The sequence below is a fragment of the Caretta caretta genome, chromosome 25, assembly GCF_965140235.1.
Source record: "Caretta caretta isolate rCarCar2 chromosome 25, rCarCar1.hap1, whole genome shotgun sequence".
In the NCBI taxonomy this organism is placed as follows: Eukaryota; Metazoa; Chordata; order Testudines; family Cheloniidae; genus Caretta; species Caretta caretta.
In genome coordinates this window covers 8,347,205-8,371,131 of record NC_134230.1, presented here as the reverse complement: position 1 = coordinate 8,371,131, position 23,927 = coordinate 8,347,205, and positions in this window count along the sequence as shown.

The window sequence follows — 23,927 nt, the reverse complement described above, 5'->3', positions numbered from 1 at the left end:
CAGCGATTTACTGCTTCGCAGTGCCCCGCGCAGAGATCTGACAAAGCCCTAAAAAAATAAATATAGATAGATATAGAAAGAGACTGGAGCCAGGGAAATAAAGGCTCCCTGCGGCTCCCTGCACCAGCTAGGATTCTTCTGTGGGAAATTAACCAATACTTTTTAGTGATGGCAGAACTTCAAACGGTTTGGAGGGTCAGATATTTATTCACCAAAGTCTAGTGGCAAGCCCAAAAGTTCCAATGTCAGATCTGACATCATGTCCCAAAGCACTGAGGTTTATTCCCAGAGTTCTGAGGTTTATTCCCCAAAATTCCAGTTTTCATCCCCAAAGTTCTGGTGTCTGTCCCCAAAGTTCTGAGGTTTACCCCAAAAGTTCCAGTTTTCATCCCCAAATTCCAGCACTCATCCCAATCTTCTCTGGTCTATTCAAGCCTGTAGATACCTTGAAGCTGTGGGCTACAAATCCATCGAGAAGAGGCTTTCTTAGGCCCCTTCCCACCATTCTTGCCAGCTGCCATGCTGCAAAAAGCATGAGAACAGCCCTGTGCTGGGTATTTTGGGGCTTCTAGCAGCATCAAGGGCTGCAGTGAGGAATGCAAGCCAATGGGGGAAGGAGGAGGAAGAAAAGAGGGGAAGTTAACTAGACTTTTTCAAAACTAAGACAAGTTTCCATCAGAGTTTGGGGTATGAGTTTTTGAGGGTGGAGAGGGTTTGCCCACCTGTACCATATTAGCAATTTGCTGGAGAGTTTAAGTCTCCATATCCCATTCTTGAGTCACTCCCAAGACAACTCAGGATCAAACAATCCCTGCTCTAGTGGAGAGCCTGACGCCAGCCCAATATTGGGCATTGCCTGCCTAGGAGGAGATGGGTGCCAAGTCAGTGGCCTATTCCGCTTCTGCCTTCTTCACACGAACGAGGAGAAAGGTGCCAGGGTTGTTTTCCCAGTTGCAGTATTCTTCCACCCCATGCGTGCATTGCTGCAGGGAATGGCTCTCCAGTTAGAGCACTGAGCATCACAGTCAGAAGGTCAACTGGCAGAGCCTCATGTGTGTGTAGCTACATTATGATGCCTACATTGGTAGTGTACGTAATGCAGCCAGCCATATAGGTAAGAGCCATTTACAAAGCATAAGGCTGTAAGGCAAGGATCTCAGGCCTGTATGACAGTTAGCTTAGCACAGCTAAGGCTAAACTAGTAGTTATTATGTAGGTAGTTACTAGGTAAGTTGTACTTAACTGATTGTTTGACCTTAAGTCACAAGATGAGTATTACAGTAAATGAGAGTGGTACCTGATGGGAAAAGGTGAAGGAAGGTACCACAAAATATACTTTGGGAGTTTTAGGGAATGTTTACAAGGATGTTGAGCTTAACCAAAACCAAGCGCAGGTGTGCCTTGACAACTAAATGACCTAAATGCTTATGAGGATCCCAGAAGTGACTAATTGATGTACGAAGATTGGGACCCCAATATTATTGAGGTGTGAGAGTACATGTCAGAAAAGAAGGCTGAAACCATCATTAAAATGTATAAGGTAGGGTGAGTATTAGCATAACCCCCTGTACAAGTTAAGACCCAGTCCGAGGGCAGACAGATATGCTGGAACGCATTGGCCTGGAGACCAAATGTGGATTGCCTCACCTACTCCGGGGTTCCCCAGAAGGGACAACATAAGCGTGTAAGTGCCGGCCATTTCATATTGGCTCCGTCTCCTGTGCTCTATACCAGTGTTTGTGAGTTTGTTTGTTTTGCTGATAAAGTTTATAACATCACTGGTCAAAGAATACATGGGAGACTGTTTCTCCTGTGCCCTCTAGGCCCTCACTCTACTGACAACTTTACTGCTGTGCGGGATCCAGAGGCAGAACCATTTCAAGCTACTTCATAGTATGTAAAAGTAAATACCCCATTATCAATCTGGCTACAGCAGTGGTTCTCAACCTGTGGCCCACGGGCCGCTTGCGGCCCAATCAGCACAGAGCTGCGGCCCATGTGACATCCTCAGGGCCATACAATGAGTATTGGATGCGGCCCACAATGGAAAATAGGTTGAGAACCACTGGGCTACAGTAACCCGCTGGCAAGCGAGTGTTACAAGGCCCCCGGCCCTGCCCAGTCGCAGAGGATATGGACGTGTTACCACTAGAGAGCCCCCATGGTGCCATCTTGGGCAACACACCAGAGATGGGCCTTTCCAGAGGGAAAGGCTTGAGCAGCTGCTTCGAGGTTGCTCTAACAGACACATATCCTCTGCGGAACAGGCACGGGGAAGGGGGAGCCTCTCACTAGCGGACAAGGCCTAAAACTGGAGCCCCTGGGTCAGAACCAGAATTTCTGCTCCGTGGGGAAGTCCAACATTGCGGGGAGAAAATTGTTCTGATTCAGAATGAAAAGCCAAAATTGCAAAATTTCCTGGGAAATGAAACATCTGAAAATGTTTGATTCGGGACCAATGAAACATTTTGTTTCGATAGTGTCGTTTTGATTCATTTCATGTAGGCTTTTATATTATACTAACATAGTAACTATAATATGTATTCTATATACACAGCATTCAATCTAGACATATGATATCATATTAACATTCATATATTAATATCTACAAGTCTAAATGAGATAGGAACAGGACTGGAAAGGACCTCCTGCATCGTGGAGTCTAGTCCCCGGCTACTGCAGGTACACCATTGTATAATCCCATTCATAAACTTTAGCACGCTCCATCTTAAAACCAGACATGTTTGTCCCCCACTACTCCAGGACCTCCCTCCTCTGGGGCTTGGAAATCTTCTCACTTCCACACAAAATGTAGTCATCAAAACGAAACATTTTGACTTTTTCTCATTGAAAATTTTTGTGAAAATTGACATGTTCCCTCAAATCGTTTGGGTTTTGACTAAACTGCACTTTATTCAGTAAAGTTTTTTGACCAGCTCTGCCTAAAACTTCTGCTTGTGGCCAGAGACAGCCGCCATTTTGTTCTCAGACCTGCCACATACATGCTGCGCTCTTGTCTCCCTGGGGACTTGACTTTTGTTCTTTCTTTGTGTTGTTATTTTCCTTAATCTCAAACACCAGTCAGGTACTTTCAGACGTGAAGTACCAGATTTTCAACAGTGCTCAGCAGATAAAATGAGATGGGAGCACCAGCTGTCAAACTGCCCTGCACACACGCCTCCCCTGCCCTGTCTGGTCCCAGCTGATGGCAAAATGACTGCGAGACTCCCTCATGGAGTTTCTCTTCCAGCTGGAAGCTGGAGGTGCCAGAGGAGAAATCCTCCAAGCTGAGCCTTCTGAGGTCCCCTCCCAGTCCAGGGCAAGTCTTCCTAACTTACTAGCCCCATTGACACCAATCGAGAGCGAACCACACTATCTCAGAGAGGTTAAATCACACCTGGCGGCATCCTTGGGCCCGGCAGCCTTCACCCCAACACAGGCTGCAGCTGCCAACCAGCCTTTGTGTCTTGACCTGTCACCCGAGGGAGGAGATGTAGGTGTTGGCAGGATCTCCTTGGCAGTGGCAGGAATGTGCTAAACGAGCCATGCCCACTCCTGGCAGCAGCCCCTTTGCATGCTGCCATCCTCCTGCCCTAGTGAAGGATGCTTAACCTTTGCATTGGGGCAGCATCTAGAGGCAAGGCATGGCCCCACTGTGCTGGGCACTGCCAATGCACATCGTGTTCGGCCAGTACAGTGCGTAGCGCAGGACCCCAGTCTCCTGACTCCCAACCCAGTTCTCTACTCACTAGACCACACTCCAGAGACCTGTGCCTGCCCGGGGGCAACTATAGGTCACTGAGCAGGTGGGTGGATGAGGTCAGGGTGTCTCAGGGCAAAGCGTTCCCTCCAGTGGGCATCTCGCTGCATGTGAGGTGAGCTGAGGCTGCAAGAGTGTATGGCCTGTTATCTGCCAGTGGGTATTCGGCTGAGTTAGCGAGAATGGACTGTCAGATCTCCCTTCCCCCTGGGCCTGAGTGCGAGACCTGGACCGGAGATGGGAAGAGACTCATGTACTGGGGGAGCGGGGGGAACAGAGCAGCAGAGGGGTAGGGTGCCAAGTCAATAAAAACATAAAATGAAAATAATTTGCATCAGTTCTGCTGAGTGGCTGTTAGGCCTAATTGTTATTGACTCGTCGCTGTAATTATGAAGTGTCATACAGAGCTTTGCTGGCAGGCTGTGGGGGGAGCAAAGCCATTAGGTGGGTTGGGGGAAATAGGGGTGGGCAGACAAGCCAGTTTGGGCTTTGCTGGTGGGGCCCGCGATACAACCAAGTTGGCCCTGTGTGCTGGGGAGACAGAGGGCATCGGGGTAATGGAGACCGAAGGAGCTGACTAGCTGTGCATTTCCATGACAGGACGTAACAGGAGCGGTAAGCGCCGCTCTGTAGCCCCAGAGTGGTAGACATCAGTCACTGCTCCTCCCCGGGAACATATTTCCCCACACTGCCCCGACAGGCCCAGACCCAGCTCCCACTCCTGCTGGTGAATGGACAATAGGACAGATTAGCCACTGGTCCTATGGGGCCCGTGCCCAGGGCCCAGAACCCTGGGAAGGCAGGGAAAGCCCCTGTACCCTGACCCCACTCCCTGCCGTCCACGCCGGGCATGGTGGCAGGGGAAGCCCGCAGTGCCCCTGACCCCGTCCCTAGCAGAAGCTGGGGGGCAGCAGGGGAAGCCCGAGCCCCAGGACCCCCGTCGTCTCAGCCTAGGTAGGGTGCTTTGTTTAGTGGTTAAGCACCCATCACAAGTGGCTTGGGAACCCAATAGGAGATGCCGCTAAGGAGTCTGAGGCCATGCTCCTGAGCTCAGTGGCCATTGTTGAAAATTTGGGCCTTGCTCTCTCTGTACCTCAGCTTTCCCATCTGTGAAGTGGGGATGACTGCCTTACCATGTGGCTGCTTGTGAGGATTAGTTCTAGAGACATGCCTGGTCTAAACACACCTCCATCCCCCCATGTTCCTTGAGGTCTTTGAAATCATAGAATCATAGAATATCAGGGTTGGAAGGGACCTCAGGAGGTCATCTAGTCCAACCCCCTGCTCAAAGCAGGACCAATCCCCAACTAAATCATCCCAGCCAGGGCTTTGTCAAGCCTGACCTTAAAAACCTCAAAGGAAGGCGATTCCACCACCTCCCTAGGTAACGCATTCCAATGTTTCACCACCCTCCTAGTGAAAAAGTTTTTCCTAATATCCAACCTAAAATCTGGATCTGAATTTGCCCCTAACCCTCCGCAGGTGCTGGGGTGGTCAGGATTTGGCTCCAGCTTTAGTGAGCTCATTTCAGGCCGAGTGTCTGTGCAGCCGTTGGGGACAGCTGGCGGGGAGGTGCTAAAAGAGGGCCCAGGGATGTTGTGATCAGGCATTTGGGATGTATTAGCCCTGACTGGCAGTGAGAGAGGCTGTTCCTGGGGCATTTCTAACTCGAGCAGGGCACACCAGAAGTCCCACAAGAGGCCCTACTCTCCCCAGCATCCTGGCCCTAATTTTGCAGAGCCAGATGACCAGCAGGATATGGGGGTGATTCTCTGAAATGAACCTTTGTAACTTGTCCCAGCGAGTGAGGGGTGTTGGCCAGGTCACGGGGGTTTAGCATCCTGAGCCCTGCTTCCTCCCCTCCCATGATAGAAGTTGACTCCCATTCACCCGAGAGCAACTTCTATTCTGTGGGGGGCCCCCCGAATGGAATGTTTGGGTCCCCCTCTCCTTTGGCCACCTTGCTGCTCCCCAGCCCTGGCTCACTGCTCCCAGTTATCACGGCTCCCCCTTTGAAGGCTGAGATTTCCAAAGCCGGCTATGGGATTAGGGTGCCCAGTTCCAATAATCAGCCACAGGGTTAGTCTTCAAGGACTAGCGCCCACGGCCTGGTGACTGGGCATCTGAAAGGATATGACAGCATGACAGGAGGTCGCAAAGCGGGGGTCATTTCCCATTGACATCAGTGAGCAGTGTGGGAGAGACAGAGAAAGGGATGGAATGGCAAAATAGAAGAACGCAAGGAAGCAGAGAGAGAGATGGAGGAAGAGAAGAGGGAAACAATGAACCAGGGAGACAGAAGTGGAGGAAGACAGGGAATAAATGAGAGGAGAAGGGGAGAGGGAGGTGAACTGAAAGGAGGAGGCAGAATGGCGAGATGGCCACAGAAAAGGCCCTGGGTAAGCTGCAGACACAGGTATAAGCGATTTATTTGGTGCAGCGCTGGGCAATTTTCTCCCCTCCTTCCTCCTGCCTTTGTTTCTGTCGGCAGCGCAGGCCCCGAGCAGCATGGAAGCCCGATCAATAGGTACACAGTGTTTGCATGGATCATACATGCAAAGAGCACGTTCCCGAATCAATGCCGAGGGCTCACAGAAGGGAAAAAACCAGGCTCAGCATCGCCACTGGATGTACCGTTTCCATAGCAATGGGGCTGCTCTCCTCCCTGCCCCCCACCCCAAGCTTCCCCTTACACCCAGTGCTGGCTCGGGCCAAATGGAGGGATACACCAGCGTAGTCTGGCTCCTACAGTGTCCTTGGGAACAGATGTGCTTTATGGCTGAACTCCTCGGCCCGGATGGAGGGCGGAATCCATGCCATGCCTGCAGGGGTGAATCCTCCTGTCTGGCTCAGGGATTGGGGATGGAGCTGGGCCCTTTATCCCTGCTATAGAGGTGGCAAAACCCATCCTGTGGTCCAAAGCAGTAACGATCCTGGCACAGCCAAAGTCACTCATACCCTGATGCTGGACTTGGCATTACAATGCAGCTGGCACCCATCTCGGCATTTGCTCTTCTATGGGAGCACGTCCCGCCTGGCTAGGAGCCCGGGTGGGGGGGAGGATGTGCCCTCTAGGCCTTCCTGCGTCTCCTCCCTGATGTACACAGGTGCCCTGGGGGAGACAAGGCCAAGCCCATTGTAGCTCCTGGCTGCCATGGTGAGGCACGCTCCCTTGGGGCTGACAGTTCCCATCATGCCTCATGAATGGAGGGGGGGAGGTACCAGCCTGGCTGAAACCCACTGAGGTCTGGCCTCCGTTCACCGCACCATTCCCTGCCTGATCAGTCTCGAACCTCCCTCTGTCTTGTTGGGGAAGGTGACTGAGGAGGCCAAGCCTGGGCGGGGATGTGAGGATTCTCCATATTTTCCAGCCAGGCCCTGACGGTGGTACCAGCAGGGGCCCCGAATGGCTGATCTTCCAGGAGCGGGTGTTCAGAGACAGCATTAAGCACTGTTGCTGTCAGTAGGTGTGGGAGATGAAGAATACCCTTCAGCACTTTCTTACTGGACAGGTAATAGGTGTGGGGGTGGGATGAGCAATGACTCATTAGCATCAACGAGCCTCCTCAGTGGGATCCAGCAGGGGCGCGGCAATCTCTCACCATTAGGGATGCAGCACGGGGCATGGGAGAGGCCACTGGGAGCACTGATAAAGGTATTGGATTAAAACAGGAGGGGTGTAACCACCGCATCCAGCAGCAACAACTCCCAGTTACCTCGTCGTTGGGCCCAGATTGCTGACCAGTGCAAGAGAGTTGATTAAAATATGTCCTGGCCAAGACGGAGGCATTTCTTGCTGGATGGGACAGGGGGTTGCAGGAAATGAAGGAGGGGCTTTGTCTAGCAGTTGTAGAAGAACATGGAGTTTGGAGACATGGGTCTCTGACTTGGTGGCTCTGGGCAAGTCACTTAACCAAGTTGCTTCTGTTTTCTTTATTGATAAAATGGGGGTGATCCCCCAGTGGATTAGAAAGAACCAATGCCCAGACCTAAGTCCCTCTGAACTAACTAACTATCCAGCTAATTCTTGCTTGCTTGCTGGAGGTGGCGGTCCGAATGCAGATCTGGCTCTAAACTTTCCTCCCTTTGCAACAGTCTATGTCCAAAATCTTGCATCCAAACTCCTCGAAACTTCAGAGGATGAGTGTGGGCTCTGGATCCAGATGTGGCTGTTGGGGCCCAGCTCTGATGACAATCCTTACCTATCTACCTTCCTGCTTTCCATGGGGTTGGAGAGGATTAATGAGATAATGTGTCTTAAAGTGCTTTGACAATGAAAAGCAGTGGCCAGAATCCTTAACCGCCCCCGATGTTGCACAGCAAAGAAGGAAGCTATCATTATTATTTTATGTACTGAACACCTCCTAATTCCATGGATGAAAGGTTCCACTGTGCAATATACCCCCAATATTCTGGGCTGCCCATTCTGCAAGCTCTGGAGGGGTGTCTCATGAGCCATTCTCCATTCCCCCTGGCTCCTCAGGGTTCTACATGATTTTTGTGTTTTACCTGTGGCTTGCTTTGAACAGAGTGAGGCAGGATGCTGTGACTGTTGCAGAGCCAGCCAATACTTCTCAGCCAATAAAGTTATCTGAGGGTAATCATTAAAGCCTTGCCTAGGAATGCAGGCCAAGCCGAGAGAGATACTGCAGCAAATGTCCTTTGCAGAAGGCGTGTGACCTTGGGAGGGCGTTCGCCGCCAGAGACTCATGATCCTTTAAGAGTTTGGAACAGCACCCCAGAAAGTCAGGTGGTTCTCTGGACTTCACCTGAACCTCCAGGTTGGGAACAGAGGAAGGACAGGCTTCCCCGTGAAGTTTCAGAGCTTCCAGCCTCCATTGCTGGCTGGAGAACCACCTTTCTCACTGTATTTTGCAGAGTCCATTTGCCCTTCCAGCAAGAAACAGGATGTGGGAGACATGTGGGGGTGAAGTCATCCAAAAAACAGACTTGAATTTGGGGTGGGATTAAAGGTTTATTTCCAGTTAGTGCTCGTGAAAGGTGCTAGGTTGGCAGCCGGAGAGAGATTGGGACCTTTCATCTCTCCACATTCCAACTTTTATTCCTGCCACCCCACCAGCCCATCTCCTTCCTGCTGATGCTGCCAGCTGAGATACCAACTAGTGCCAGCAGGAGCAGTGGGTTTTGTGGCGTCTCATTTCACATGGGTTCACAGAATCAGCAGCAGATGGTTGTGTCGGGGAGTCGCTGCTGACCCAAGCTAGAATCGAACCGGGATTGCCTCTGTGTCGCTTCTTGCCAGCAAGGAGGAAGGAGACTGATTCTTCGGCCAGTCTGCACCAGAAGAGCTTTGCCGGTCTAGTTAGACCTGCCCTGGCAAACCTTCCTGGTGTCGATGCAGCTGATACTGGCCAAAAACAAACAAAAAAAGGGCGGGGGGGCTTTTGCCAGCGTTTTGGTGAGCAAAATGCACTGAACCAGCAGCAGTGTTTTTAGGTAGAGCTGTGCAAACAGCTGATTTTCCCGTTCAGTGACAGAGCTGAAACAAACATACATACCTCTATATGTTTTTTACAAATGGTTTAAGTTAAACTGAATTTGCTAAACTAAATAAACTAAATTGGAATCTGCAGTGAATTGAAAAGTCTGTTTGGGGTTTGTGCCAGAGGGGGATTCAAAACAGGAGTTCTCACCGCCCAGGTGATGGCCCGACCCACTGGGATAAAGCTTGGGGGAGGCAAGGGTGCAGTGTTGGGGGCGGGGGGGCTGCAGCACCACTACCCCAACCATCTCCTCCTCCTCCTCCTCCTCCTCCTCTTCTTCTTCTGGCCATTTTGTGAACGGCCAAAACGACTGGTGTCAAATTGACGAATCGGTCCGGTTCATTTGCAGCTGCATTTTTCATCAAATTATTTAACTGGTTCTTTGCCCAGCTCTACTTTTCTGCGGGTTTACCTGCGTCTACACTCGGGCTTTTGCCAGTATAGAAATGTCACCCAAAAAAACCTGACTCACAAGGCCTGGTGTAGACTAGAGTAGGCCAAGGGCCTGGTTCTCCATTGCGCCTCATTTAATTTGTGTGTGAAACGCGTCCCCTCTGATCTACTGGCATATGACCCACCCACTTTGCGCTGGAGCAAATGGTGGCACAAGGTGTGGGGAAATGGAGACCCTTGCCCTTCGTCTTCACCACAGTGTATCACCTAGAAGAGAAAAACTGACCACTGTGGGCCCCTAGAACAGAGCGTGCTGAAAAGGCCTTCATCGGTATGGATGTCAGGAGTGGATTGGCCCTTGTAGTGTTTAAAAAAATGTTTTTTTAATCAGCAAAAGGAAGTCAATTAAAGCTGGCTGGGCCGGAATTAGGCCTTTTGGCTGAGAGTTTGGGAAGCATTTGTCTCCATTGCCTGTAAATTACGCTTCCACAGGAGAGTAATCAGACAGCTAATGCAACCACAAACGAAATCGCCCATCATCAACTTTTCAAAATGAGAGGTCTGTAAAGGCTCGGCCCAATAAATCCTCATTGGCAGCCAGGGTGGACCAGAAGCTGGGAAGAGCGGAGATAGAAGGGGGTTTAATTTGGGCCTGGAAAGAGACCCTGACCTGGGTCCTCTAGGGAACCTTAGCAGCAGCCACAACTTTGAGATCCGGGGCTGGTCTACACTTGAAAATTGGATCGACCCATCTACGTCACTCAGGGCGTGAAAATCCATACCCTGAGCAACGTACTTAAGCCAACCTAAGTCCCTGTGTAGACAGCAATACCAAACCCTGTGCGGGGGGAGGGTCCCTGGGCTCCAGCTCCAACCTGACTCTGAACATCTATTAAACACAATTAAACAGCCCTTAGCCAGAGCCCTGTGAGACCAGGTCTGCTGATCTGGGCAGGGCGCAGGTTTATAATTGCAGTGCAGAGATACCCATAGTGTCTACACTGGTGTGCTGGGGGTTTGGTTTGGATGCTTCTCCAGAATTTAACTCCAGACACTCATCTGCCTCTTTGCTGTGAAACTGCTCCCTTTCTGATTCATTATTTTGAAATCGACAGAGATCGGGGTCCTAGTGTGCCAGGCACTGTGTGAACACAGGCTGCATCTACACTTGGAGCTGGGGTATGTCTACTCAAGCTGGGAATCACACCCCCAGCTCCAAATGTAGCCATAGCCATGGAGTGAGAGGCAGCCTCTGCCCCAGATTGCTTACAGTGTAACCAGACAAAGGATGGGTGAGGAAACAGAGGAACAGAAAATTGCTCAAGTTTGTACAGCAGGACTATGACAGAGCCAGGAGTAGAACCCAGGTCAGTTCATGCCCACCAGACCAGTGCAAAGTGCCACCAGCTCGCAACGGGAACCTTTTATACCGATTTTGCACTGGCAAAGGAGAGTCAGTCCTGCTCAGAGTGAAGAGAGTATCTTCACCCTGCACGGTAACAACACGGAGCAGTCACGTACCACTTTGTACGTTCAAGGCACTGCACAGACATTCGCTGATTTCCCTTCATAGCACCCCCGGGAGAGACGTGAGTATGAAAATTAATAACGATCAGCTCAGTGGCCCTCATGTTATTTAATTTGCTGTTGGATTCCAAGCATTGCCTGCTGTCCCCATGCTAGGGTGGCACATGGCACGTCCCAGTCACTCCTCTTTTTAATCTTTCCAAGCTCATAGGATGAGGAGGGAGAGAAAACAAACAAATTCAGGCAATTCCCCTTGGCTTCCTTACGATGCCTTGTTAATGGAAAATGTAGACGCAGGAGCGCTGGGCGTCAGAGATCTGGATTCTATTCCCTCCTCTGCTACTGAGCCTCTGTTTGACCTTGGATGAGTTACTCCCCTTCCAGCTGCCGCTATTTCCTTTTCCACTCTCTGTATGTTTTGTCTATTAGGATTGGAAGCTCTTTGAGGCAGGGATTGTCACACAGAACCTAGCAAAAAGAGATCTCAGATGAGGCTTTCTAGGTGTTACTGTAAAACACACAATTACTGGTGAAAGCTGGGGTGAAGTTTACCCCATGCAGAGGGTCAATGCAAGGATTATGCATATTTTAAGCCTGCAGGAGTTGGTGCATGGGCTGTGGGCTGGCTCTCTGGACAGCGGTGAATTTCACCCCTAAAAGCATAATACCATGATGACGATTTTACCGGTGGAGAAGGGAAGAGACGGAGAGGCAGCGGCGGGAGTGGGAAAGCCTGCGTGGAGGAGGAGTGAGTTCTTTGTTGCCCTGGAGCTTGTTAAATCCATAAATTGAAGAGAAGAATAAATAAAAAATCAAACCTCTACTTCTGAAAAGCGTTTCTGTGGGGAGCTGCTTCCCTGAATCTTCCAGGCCCAGCCTCTGTCAATAAATCAATAGCTGATGCAGGCTGTCTGCAATCGGTTGCAGGAGAGCAGGCACGTGATGGATGGATGGTGGAGAGGAGAATCTAAGCGATAGGGCAGAGGTGAGGCTCACCTTGAGCTTTACTGTTCGCCACCGAAAGACAATGTAGCATGGTGGAATTAACTGACCCTCTTCCGATGGGAGTAACAGCACCAGCACGTAACCCCACCCAAGCACCGTTCACCCGGGGATTGCTCAGCATCTTCCCGATGCTCAGTCACTACGGTCTGGTCTATGCTACAGAGTGACATCGCGACCTAACTATGGAAGCATCTACACTTAAATGTCACTCCCACGGATGTGAGAGCCCCACTACGCTGGCTTAATCACGCCACCTCCTGGAGCAGCGTGGAGGCAAGGTCGATGTAGTTAGGTCAGCGTAGTGTCAGTGTAGACACTTCATTATTTACATCGACTGTTCCTGGCTTTCAGGAGCCGTCCCGCACTGACAGTACAACGAATACAAGTGCTCCTGGTGAGGACGTATGCTGCCGACACAAGGAGCAAAGTGTAGACACTTTCAAGCGATGTAATTACTGCGAGGGCTGTATGCCGACGTAAGTTAGGTCGACTTAATTTTGTAGTGTAGACATGGCCTAAGCTTTGCTTGTCCTACTGCAAGGTAGATAGGTGCAATCTTCCTCATTCTGCTGATGGGTAAACTGAGGCACGGAGGGGCTAAATGACATGCTAAAGTCACATAAGGCAGTGAGTGAGCAGGGAATAAAACCCACAAATCCTGGCTCTCAGTTCCCCCCTCTAACTTCTAGACCATACTACCAAAGCTAGGAACAGAATCCAGGAGCCCTTGCTCTAACTTCCAGATCATGGTCCCATCAATACGAACGTACTACTTAACAAAGGCCTTCAGTTTCTACTGTCAGGGTGTCTTATTCAGCTCCTGATGGCTGCAGTGCAGGTGGAGATGTGTGAGAGCAACTAACATATTTCAGCCATTAGAGAGGATGGCTTCCTAGTCTTCAAACCTAATGAGTATCCATATGTTATACAAGAGGGAGTGATTAGAACAAGGAACTGAGAGCCAGGACTCCTGAGTTCTGTGCCCATATTTGGGCTTAAGACAATGCAAACAATGCAACTGTGATGCAGCAGGGAGTGGGGTGGACTGACCGGGGAGTGCCGTCTGATTCTGCTGGGACTGTCTGCACGGGGGATGGGAGAGCAGGGGCTGACTCCACTGGAGTGAGGAGACCTGAGCCTGTCACCTGAGCTGGGAGGGGGTTGGACCCAGGTGACACCTTTGCCCGGGAAAATGGACAAAGCCTGGAGGAGGAGCTGGAGGAAGGAGGAGTGAGACTGGGTGGGGAGGGGATTGGTTTCAGTTTTGGGCTGGGTGGTCAAACGCAGGGAACCCCAAGGCTGGGGTCTAAGCTCCCTGCCCCCCAGAAGGACTTGACTGAGGGGTCCTGGTTGTACCCACAAGCTCTGTTTTAGACTGTGTTCCTATTGTCCAATAAACCTTTCATTTTACTGGCTGGCTGAAAGTCACGGTGAATCCTGAGGAAGAGGGGTGCAGAGCCTGGACTCCCCCACACTCCGTGACAACTGGAGGCAGTGGTGGGATGTACTGCACCCCGTGGATGGCGCTTCCTGCAGTAAGTGACTGGGGAGCAGTACAACAAAGGGGGATTCACGAGGACCAGGCGTGCTGAAGGCTCAGAGGGGAGCGGTTTTGGGGGGGATGGTTACCCCTGGGATTGTGTGACCAGCAAGAAGGACTTTTGCAGTAATAGGGTCCCCCTGGGGATTGCAGTGAGTGGTCCCAGGGATGGAGGAGTCTGCAGCTCGACCCTGGCAAAGAGGTGGTGACCTCAAGAAGGGCTGGCACCTTAGGGGTTCTCCCTGGAAACTGTGGGGAGTGGCGAGCTCACAGGCCTGTGAGTGGCCAGCAAGGAGATATATAGCAAGCACTTTAAGAGCGACCTGGTGGAGCTGTGCAAGCAGAGAGGGCTGCACATTGGGAGGCTCACCAAAGAACAGCTGATTGCCCAGCTCGAGGAGGGAGATCTCTCAAACAAACCGATCCCTGTCTCTTAGGGAAGCAGCCTGGCAGATGCAGTGCAGACACCGGTGTCTGTCCCAGCGGGGAGTGAACAGGCCGCTCCTGAGGGCTTCCCGAGACCCCTCCTACCTATGCCTAGGGGAAGGGCTGGGAGGAGCCAAGAGAATACTGAGGACACTGTGACCCCTGCAACCAGCAGGGGATCCTCCCGGCAGAGCCCCCCATTGCTGGATCTGAGGCAGCTGCAATGGGAGAAGGAGCTAAAACTGAGAGAGTTGGAGCTCAGGCACCGGGAACTGCAGGAGGAACGGGAAGAGCAGGAAAAGCAGTGTCAGGAGCGGGAAAAGCAGCATCAGCATGAGCTGGAGGAGAAGGAGAAACAGAGACAGCATGAGCTGGAGTTGGCCAGGCTGAGGAGCAGCGAGCCCCCGGCTGCGGTGAGGGACGGTACGGAGCTTTGATAAGTGCCTCCTGGCCCAGCGTAAGGAGGGGGAGGACATGGATGACTTCCTGGATGCCTTTGAGATGGCCTGTGATCTGCACCAGGTTGATCTTGCAGACAGGCTCTGGTTTCTCACCCCCTTCCTGGACCCCAAGACCGTGTCATTGTACCGCCAACTGGAAGGGGCAGAGAAAGGGGACTATGAACTATTCAAAAAGGCCCTGATCTGCGAGTTTGGGCTGACTCCTGAGATGTATCGGGAAAGGTTCTGGAGTCAGCATAAAACCCCTGAAGCCTCTATCTGCAACTAGCCTTCCACATGGAGGGATATGCCACCAAGTCAGCAGTGTGCCCTTGTTGCCAAGAAGGCCATTGGCATTTTGGGATGTATAAGTAGGGGCATAGCCAGCAGATCGAGGGATGTGATCGTTCCCCTCTATTCGACATTGGTGAGGCCTCATCTGGAGTACTGTGTCCAGTTTTGGGCCCCACACTACAAGAAGGATGTGGATAAATTGGAGAGAGTCCAGCGAAGGGCAACAAAAATGATTAGGGGTCTAGAAAACATGAGTTATGAGGAGAGGCTGAGGGAGCTGGGATTGTTTAGCCTGCAGAAGAGAAGAATGAGGGGGAATTTGATAGCTGCTTTCAACTACCTGAAAGGGGGTTCCAAAGAGGATGGCTCTAGACTGTTCTCAATGGTAGCAGATGACAGAACGAGGAGTAATGGTCTCAAGTTGCAGTGGGGGAGGTTTAGATTGGATATTAGGAAAAACTTTTTCACTAAGAGGGTGGTGAAACACTGGAATGCGTTACCTAGGGAGGTGGTAGAATCTCCTTCCTTAGAGGTTTTTAAGGTCAGGCTTGACAAAGCCCTGGCTGGGATGATTTAACTGGGAATTGGTCCTGCTTTGAGCAGGGGGTTGGACTAGATGACCTTCAGGGGTCCCTTCCAACCCTGATATTCTATGATTCTATGATTCTAAGTGGGCAGAGGGGGCCCAGACAAAGGAAGACCTGGTTAAACTGATCGTACTAGAGCAACTGTGTGAGCGGTGCCCATCCAACCTGAGGCTATGGTTGGTGGACAAAAAGCCAGAGAACCTGCGACACGCAGGGCGGCTGGCCGATGAGTTTGTGAAGAGCCAGACAGGGGGTGGCAGGGAGGAGTCCCAAAGGAACAGGCCCACCACGATGCAGAGAGAGAGTCACCATAGGACCTCCCAGCGGGGAAATATGGAGAACCCCTTCCCAGGGGGAACATCCAGTGTCAGGGCCAGCTGACCAGCTTGAGGGGACCAACAGGACATGGGCTGCTATTACTGTGGCCAGAGAGGCCACATACGGACCCAATGCCCCAAGCTCAGGGACAGATTGAGCAGACCAAACCCACCCAGGGTTAACTGGATAGGGACCCAGCCGGATGAGGGGCAGGCTTCCCAGGCAATGGGGGCTGGCAGCTTATCAACTGCTCAGGAGGGAGGAGAGCCCCAGGCCAGTTTACAGGATGGGCTCGGGGCTGTCCCTGAGGAGCGAGTGCCTTGTTCCCCTGGAGGGGGATGGGAGGAAGGTCAATGGATACTGGGATACGTGTGCGGAGGTGATGCTGGCCCTGCCCGAGGTGGTGGTGCCAGATCGGGTGATGCCCAACACCTACCTGACCCTGATGGGGGGAAGGGAGGGACCCCATGCAAGGTGCCCGTAGAGAGGGTACACCTGAAATGGGGGGCTAAGGAGGGCCCCAAGGACGTGGGGTGCACCATCATTTTCCCACTGAGGTGTTAATGAGGGGGGACCTAGAGGCCAAGAAAACCCCAGCGTGCCCTGGTCATGACCCATAGCCAGTGCTGGTGAGGGGCACTGCGCCCTGACCTCGGGGAGGGAGCACAGGACCCTACCCCAGAGGGGAGGGAGGGCCAAGGGACACGGCTCAGAGAGGCTGTGGCCTCAGACCCGGCCAATGAGAGGGAACCGGTCCCCATCCCTTCCCCAGCCACTGAGTTTCAGGCCAAGTTGCAGAAAGATCCCTCCTCGCGGAAGCTAAGGGACCTGGCTGACCTCAGTGTGGTATAGACCATGATGAGAGGTTGCAATGAGAGGTTCCTGTGGGAGAAGGGATTCCTGTACCGAGAATGGGCTCCCCCAAGGGAAATGGAGTCATGAGGGATCAGGAGGCAGCTGGTGGTCCCCCAGCAGTTTTGCCACAAGTTACCGTACCTGGCCCATGACATCCCCCTCTTGGGGCACCAGGGAATCCGGCGCACCCGGCAGAGGTTGCTACAGAACTTTTACTGGCCCGGGGTCTTTACCACGGTCCGGCAGTATTGCCGATCCTGTGACCCCTGTCAGAGGGTGGGGAAGGCCCGGGACAAGGGGAAAGTGGCTTTGAGACCTTTGCCCATCATAGAGGAGCCTTTCCAGAAGGTGGCCATGGACATAGTGGGACCTCTCAGCAAGACGACCCGGTCGGGGAAGAAATACATTCTGGTGGTGGTAGATTTTGCCACCTGCTACCCCGAGGCAGTGCCCTTAGCTTCCATTGAAGCAGAGACTGTGGCAGATGCGCTGCTGACCATTTTCAGCCAAGTGGGGTTCCCCAAGGAAGTCTTGACAGACCAAGGGTCCAACTTCATGTCTGCCCTGCTCCGGTGCTTGTGGGAGAAATGTGGGGTCCGGCACAACTGGGCCTCCACATACCACTTCCAATCCAACGGGCTGGTGGAGAGGTTCAACGGAACCCTAAAGATGATGCTGAAAACCTTTATGAACCAGCACCCACAGGATTGGGACAATTACTTACCTCACCTGCTGTTCGCTTATAGGGAAGTACCCCAGGAGTCTACCGGGTTTTCACCTTTCGAACTGTTATATGGCAGGAGGGTAAGGGGGCCCCTAGACCTGATGAGAGACAAATGGGAGGTGAAGGCCACGCCTGACGGAGAATCCATGGTGGAGTATGTCCAGATAACCTCCACACCGGATTTTAACATTGAGAGGGAAGAAAACAAAGTAAGAAAGGATACAGCCGTGGGTAGGAGAATGGACATAAAGAGGAAGGGCAGTGTGGATACCAGTCTAATAGGTCATACTGGCTGTAGAATGTCCGTGCCTAATCGGGTAAAGAATGTGAGCGAGGCCAAACAGCAAAAACTAAGATGTTTGTACACCAATGTGAGGAGCCTAGGTGACAAAATGGAGGAACTAGAGCTACTGGTGCAGGAAGTGAAACCAGATATTCTAGGGATAACAGGAACATGGTGGAATAGTAGTCGTGACCAGACTACAGGTATCGAAGGGCATGTGCTGTTTAGGAAAGACAGAAATAAAGGCAAAGGTGGTGGAGTAGCATTGTCTATGAGGTAGAACGTAAAGAAATAAGAAGCGATGGAATGGATAAGACAGAGTCCGTCTGGGCAAAAATCCCATTGGGGAAGAAAACTACTAGAGCCTCCCCTGGGATAGTGCTTGGGGTGTGCTAGAGACCGCCGGGATCTAATTTGGATATGGATAGAGCCCTCTTTAATGTTTTAAATGAAGTAAATCTAATGGAAACTGCGTGATCATGGGAGACTTTAACTTCCCAGATATAGACTGGAGGACAAGTGCTAGTAATAAAAGTAGGGCTCAGATTTTCCTAGATGCGATAGCTGATGGATTCCTTCGTCAAGTAGTTGCTCAATCGACAAGAGGGGATGCCATTTTAGATTTGGTTTTGTGAATTTAGTGAGGACCCCACAGAAGAAATGGTTGTCAGGGACAACGTTGGTTCAAGTGATCATGAGCTAAATCACTTCAAACTGAATGGAAGGATAAACAAAAATAAATCTGCGACTAGGGTTTTTGATTTCTAAAGGGCTGACTTTCAAAAATTGAGGAAATCAGTTAGGGAAGTGGATTGGACTGAAGAACTTATGGATCTAAAGGCAGAGGAGACCTGGGATTACTTCAAGTCAAAGCTGCAGAAGCTATCGGAAGCCCGGATCCCAAGAAAGGGGAAAAAACTCATAGGCAGGAGTTGTAGACCAAGCTGGATGAGCAAGCATCTCGGAGAGGTGATTGAGAAAAAGCAGAAAGCCTACAGGGAGTGGAAGAAGGGAGGGATCAGCAAGGAAAGCTACCTTATTGAGGGCAGAACATGTTGGGATAAAGTGAGAAAGGCCAAAAGCCATGTAGAGTTGGACCTTGCCAAGGGAATTAAAACCAATAGTAAAAGGTTCTATAGCCATATAAATAAGAAGAAAACAAAGAAAGAAGAAGTGTGACCGCTAAACACTGAGGATGGAGTGGAGGTTAAGGATAATCTAGGCATGGCCCAATATCTAAACAAATCCTTTGCCTCAGTCTTTAATGAGGCTAATGAGGATCTTAGGGATAATGGTAGCATGACAAATGGGAATGAGGATATGGAGATAGATATTACCATATCTGAGGTAGAAGCGAAACTCGAACAGCTTAATGGAACTAAATCAGGGGGCCCAGATAATCTTCATCCAAGAATATTAAAGGAATTGGCACCCAAAATTGCAAGCCCATTAGCAAGAATTTTTAATGAATCTGTAAACTCAGGGGTTGTACCGTATGACTGGAGAATTGGGAACATAGTTCCTATTTTTAAGAAAGGAAAAAAAAGTGATCCGGATAACTACAGGCCTGTTAGTTTGACATCTGTAGTATGCAAGGTCTTGGAAAAAATTTTGAAGGAGAAAGTAGTTAAGGACATTGAGGTCAATGGTAAATGGGACAAAATACAACATGGTTTTACAAAAGGTAGATCGTGCCAAACCAACCTGATCTCCTTCTTTGAAAAAGTAACAGATTTTTTAGACAAAGGAAACGCAGTGGATCTAATTTACCTAGATTTCAGTAAGGTGTTTGATACAGTGCCACATGGGGAATTATTAGTTAAATTGGAAAAGATGGGGATCAATATGAAAATTGAAAGGTGGATAAGGAATTGGTTAAAGGGGAGACTACAGCAGGTCCTACTGAAAGGTGAACTGTCAGGCTGGAGGGAGGTTACCAGTGGAGTTCCTCAGGGATCAGTTTTGGGACCAATCTTATTTAATCTTTTTATTACTGACCTCGGCACAAAAAGTGGGAGTGTGCTAATAAAGTTTGCGGATGATACAAAGCTGGGAGGTATTGCCAATTTAGAGAAGAACTGGGATATCATACAGGAGGATCTGGATGACCTTGTAAACTGGAGTAATAGTAATAGGATGAAATTTAATAGTGAGAAGTGTAAGGTCATGCATTTAGGGATTCATAACAAGAATTTTAGTTATAAGCTGGTTTCAGAGTAGCAGCCGTGTTGGTCTGTATCCACAAAAAGAAAAGGAGTACTTGTGGCACCTTAGAGACTAACAAATTTATTTGAGCATAAGTTTTTGTGAGAAGTAACGGAGGAGGAGAAGGACCTTGGAGTATTGGTTGACCACTGGATGACTATGAGCCGCCAATGTGATATGGCTGTGAAAAAAGCTAATGCGGTCTTGGGATGCATCAGGTGAGGTATTTCCAGTAGAGGTAAGGATACAAGAGTGATGTAGTGGTGGGACCAGGGGGATGAGGTGGATGAGACTTTCTTCCGGCAACTTGCAGAAGCTACTAGATCACATGCCCTGGTTCTCATGGGTGACTTTAATCATCCTGATATCTGCTGGGAGAGCAATACAGCGGTGCATAGACAATCCAGGAAGTTTTTGGAAAATGTAGGGGACAATTTCCTGGTGCAAGTGCTGGAGGAGCCAACTGGGGGGAAGCTTTTCTTGACCTGCTGCTCACAAACCGGGAAGAATTAGTAGGGGAAGCAAAAGTGGATGCGAATCTGGTAGGCAGTGACCATGAGTTGGTCGAATTCAGGATCCTGACACAGGGAAGAAAGGTAAGCAGCAGAATACGGACCCTGGACTTCAGGAAAGCAGACTTCGACTCCCTCAGGGAACTGATGGGAAGGATCCCCTGGGGGAATAACATGAGGGGGAAAGGAGTCCAGGAGAGCTGGCTGTATTTCAAGGAATCCCTATTGAGGTTACAGGGACAAACCATCCCGATGTGTCAAAAGAATAGTAAATATGGCAGGCGACCATCTTGGCTTAACAGTGAAATCCTTGTGGATCTTAAACATAAAAAAGAAGCTTACAAGAAGTGGAAGATTGGACAAATGACCAGGGAAGAGTATAAAAATATTGCTCGGGCATGTAGGAATGAAATCAGGAGGGCCAAATCACACCTGGAGCTGCAGCTAGCAAGAGATGTTAAGAGTAACAAGAAGGGTTTCTTCAGGTATGTTGGCAACAAGAAGAAAGCCAAGGAAAGTGTGGGCCCCTTACTGAATGAGGGAGGCAACCTAGTGACAGAGGATGTGGAAAAAGCTAATGTACTCAATGCTTTCTTTGCCTCTGTCTTCACGAACAAGGTCAGCTCCCAGACTGCTGCGCTGGGCAACACAGCATGGGGAGGAGGTGGCCAGCCCTCTGTGGAGAAAGAGGTGGTTAGGGACTATTTAGAAAAGCTGGACATGCACAAGTCCATGGGGCCGGATGCGTTGCATCCGAGAGTGCTAAAGGAATTGGTGGCTGTGATTGCAGAGCCATTGGCCATTATCTTTGAAAACTTGTGGCGAATGGGGGAAGTCCCGGATGACTGGAAAAAGGCTAATGTAGTGCCAATCTTTAAAAAAGGGAAGAAGGAGGATCCTGGGAACTACAGGCCAGTCAGCCTCACCTCAGTCCCTGGAAAAATCATGGAGCAGGTCCTCAAGGAATCAATCCTGAAGCACTTACATGAGAGGAAAGTGATCAGGAACAGTCAGCATGGATTCACCAAGGGAAGGTCATGCCTGACTAATCTAATCGCCTTCTATGATGAGATTACTGGTTCTGTGGATGAAGGGAAAGCAGTGGATGTATTGTTTCTTGACTTTAGCAAAGCTTTTGACACGGTCTCCCACAGTATTCTTGTCAGCAAGTTAAAGTAGTATGGGCTGGATGAATGGACTATAAGGTGGGTAGAAGGTTGGCTAGATTGTCCGGCTCAACGGGTAGTGATCAATGGCTCCATGTCTAGCTGGCAGCCGGTATCAAGTGGAGGGCCCCAAGGGTCGGTCCTGGGGCCGGTTTTGTTCAATATCTTCATAAATGATCTGGAGGATGGTGTGGATTGCACCCTCAGCAAATTTGTGGATGATACTAAACTAGGAGGAGTGGTAGATACAGTGGCAGGTAGGGATAGGATACAGAGGGACCTAGACAAATTAGAGGATTGGGCCAAAAGAAATCTGATGAGGTTCAACAAGGACAAGTGCAGAGTCCTGCACTTAGGATGGAAGAATCCCATGCACCGCTACAGATTAGGGACCGAATGGCTCGGCAGCAGTTCTGCAGAAAAGGACCTAGGGGTTATAGTGGATGAGAAGCTGGATATGAGTCAACAGTGTGCCCTTGTTGCCAAGAAGGCCAATGGCATTTTGGGATGTATAAGTAGGGGCATAGCCAGCAGATCGAGGGACGTGATCGTTCCCCTCTATTCGACATTGGTGAGGCCTCATCTGGAGTACTATGTCCAGTTTTGGGCCCCACACTACAAGAAGGATGTGGATAAATTGGAGAGAGTCCAGTGAAGGTCAACAAAAATGATTAGGGGTCTGGAACACATGACTTATGAGGAGAGGCTGAGGGAACTGGGATTGTTTAGTCTGCAGAAGAGAAGAATGAGGGGGGATTTGATATCTTCTTTCAACTACCTGAGAGGTGATTCCAAAGAGGATGGTTCTAGACTATTCTCAGTGGTAGAAGATGACAAGACAAGGAGTAATGGTCTCAAGTTGCAGTGGGGGAGGTTTAGGTTGGGTATTAGGAAAAACTTTTTCACTAGGAGGGTGGTGAAACACTGGAATGCGTTACCTAGGGAGGTGGTAGAATCTCCTTCCTTAGAAGTTTTTAAGGTCAGGCTTGACAAAGCCCTGGCTGGGATGATTTAATTGGGGATTGGTCCTGCTTTGAGCAGGGGGTTGGACTAGATGACCTCCTGAGGTCCCTTCCAACCCTGATATTCTATGATTCTATGATTCTATGATAAGGAGGTGTCAGTACCATTATACAAGGCACTGGTGAGACCTCACCTGGAATACTGTGTGCAGTTCTGGTCTCCCATGTTTAAGAAGGATAAATTCAAACTGGAACAGGTACAGAGAAGGGCTATTAGGATGATCCAAGGAATGGAAAACCTGTCTTATGAAAGGAGACTCAAGGAGCTTGGCTTGTTTAACCTAACCAAAAGAAGGCTGAGGGGAGATATGATTGCTCTGTATAAATATATCAGAAAGGTAAATACCAGAGAGGGAGAGGAATTATTTAAGCTTATTACCAATGTGGACACAAGAACAAATGGATATAAACTGGCCATCAGGAAGTTTAGACTTGAAATTAGACGAAGGTTTCTAACCATCAGAGGAGTGAAGTTCTGGAACAGCCTTCCAAGGGAAGCAGTGGGGGCAAAAGACCTATCTGGTTTCAAGATTAAACTTGATAAGTTTATGGAGGAGAAGGTATGATGATTTTGGCAATTAACATGATTTTGGCAACATGATTTTGGCAATTAATTGATCTTTAACTATTCATGGTAAATAGGCCCAATGGCCTGTGATGGGATGTTAGAGGGGGTGGGATCTGAGTTACTACAGAGAATTCTTTCCTGGGTATCTGGCTGGTGGATCTTGCCCACATGCTCAGGGTTCAGCTGATTGCCATATTTGGGATCAGGAAGGAATTTTCCTCCAGGGCAGATTAGAAGAGGCCCTGAGGGTTTTTCGCCTTCCTCTGTAGCATGGGGCATGGGTCACTTGCTGGAGGATTCTCTGCACCTTGAAGTCTTTAAACCATGATTTGAGGACTTCAATAGCTCAGACATAGATGAGAGGTTTATTGCAGGAGTGGGTGGGTGAGATTCGGTGGCCTGCGTTGTGCAGGAGGTCAGACTAGATGATCATAATGGTCCCTTCTGACCTTAATATCTATGAATCTATGAATCTATGACCTGACCTTCCGAGAAAGACTTGCTGAGTTCATGGGCCTGGCCAGGCAGAATTTAGCCAGAGCCCAAAGGAAGCAGAAGGCCTGGTATGACCACACATTGCAGGCCTGCACCTATGCCACCAGGGATCAGGTGATGGTTCTCATCTCCGTGAGGAAAAACAAACTACAGGCTGCTTGGGAAGGTCCCTGCAAGGTTGTCAAGCAGCTAAATGAGGTAAACTATGTGGTGGAGCTGTCGAACCGGGCACATCACCGCCGGGTGTACCATGTGAATGTGATGAAGCCATATTATGACAGGGGGAATGTGGTGTTGGCCGTG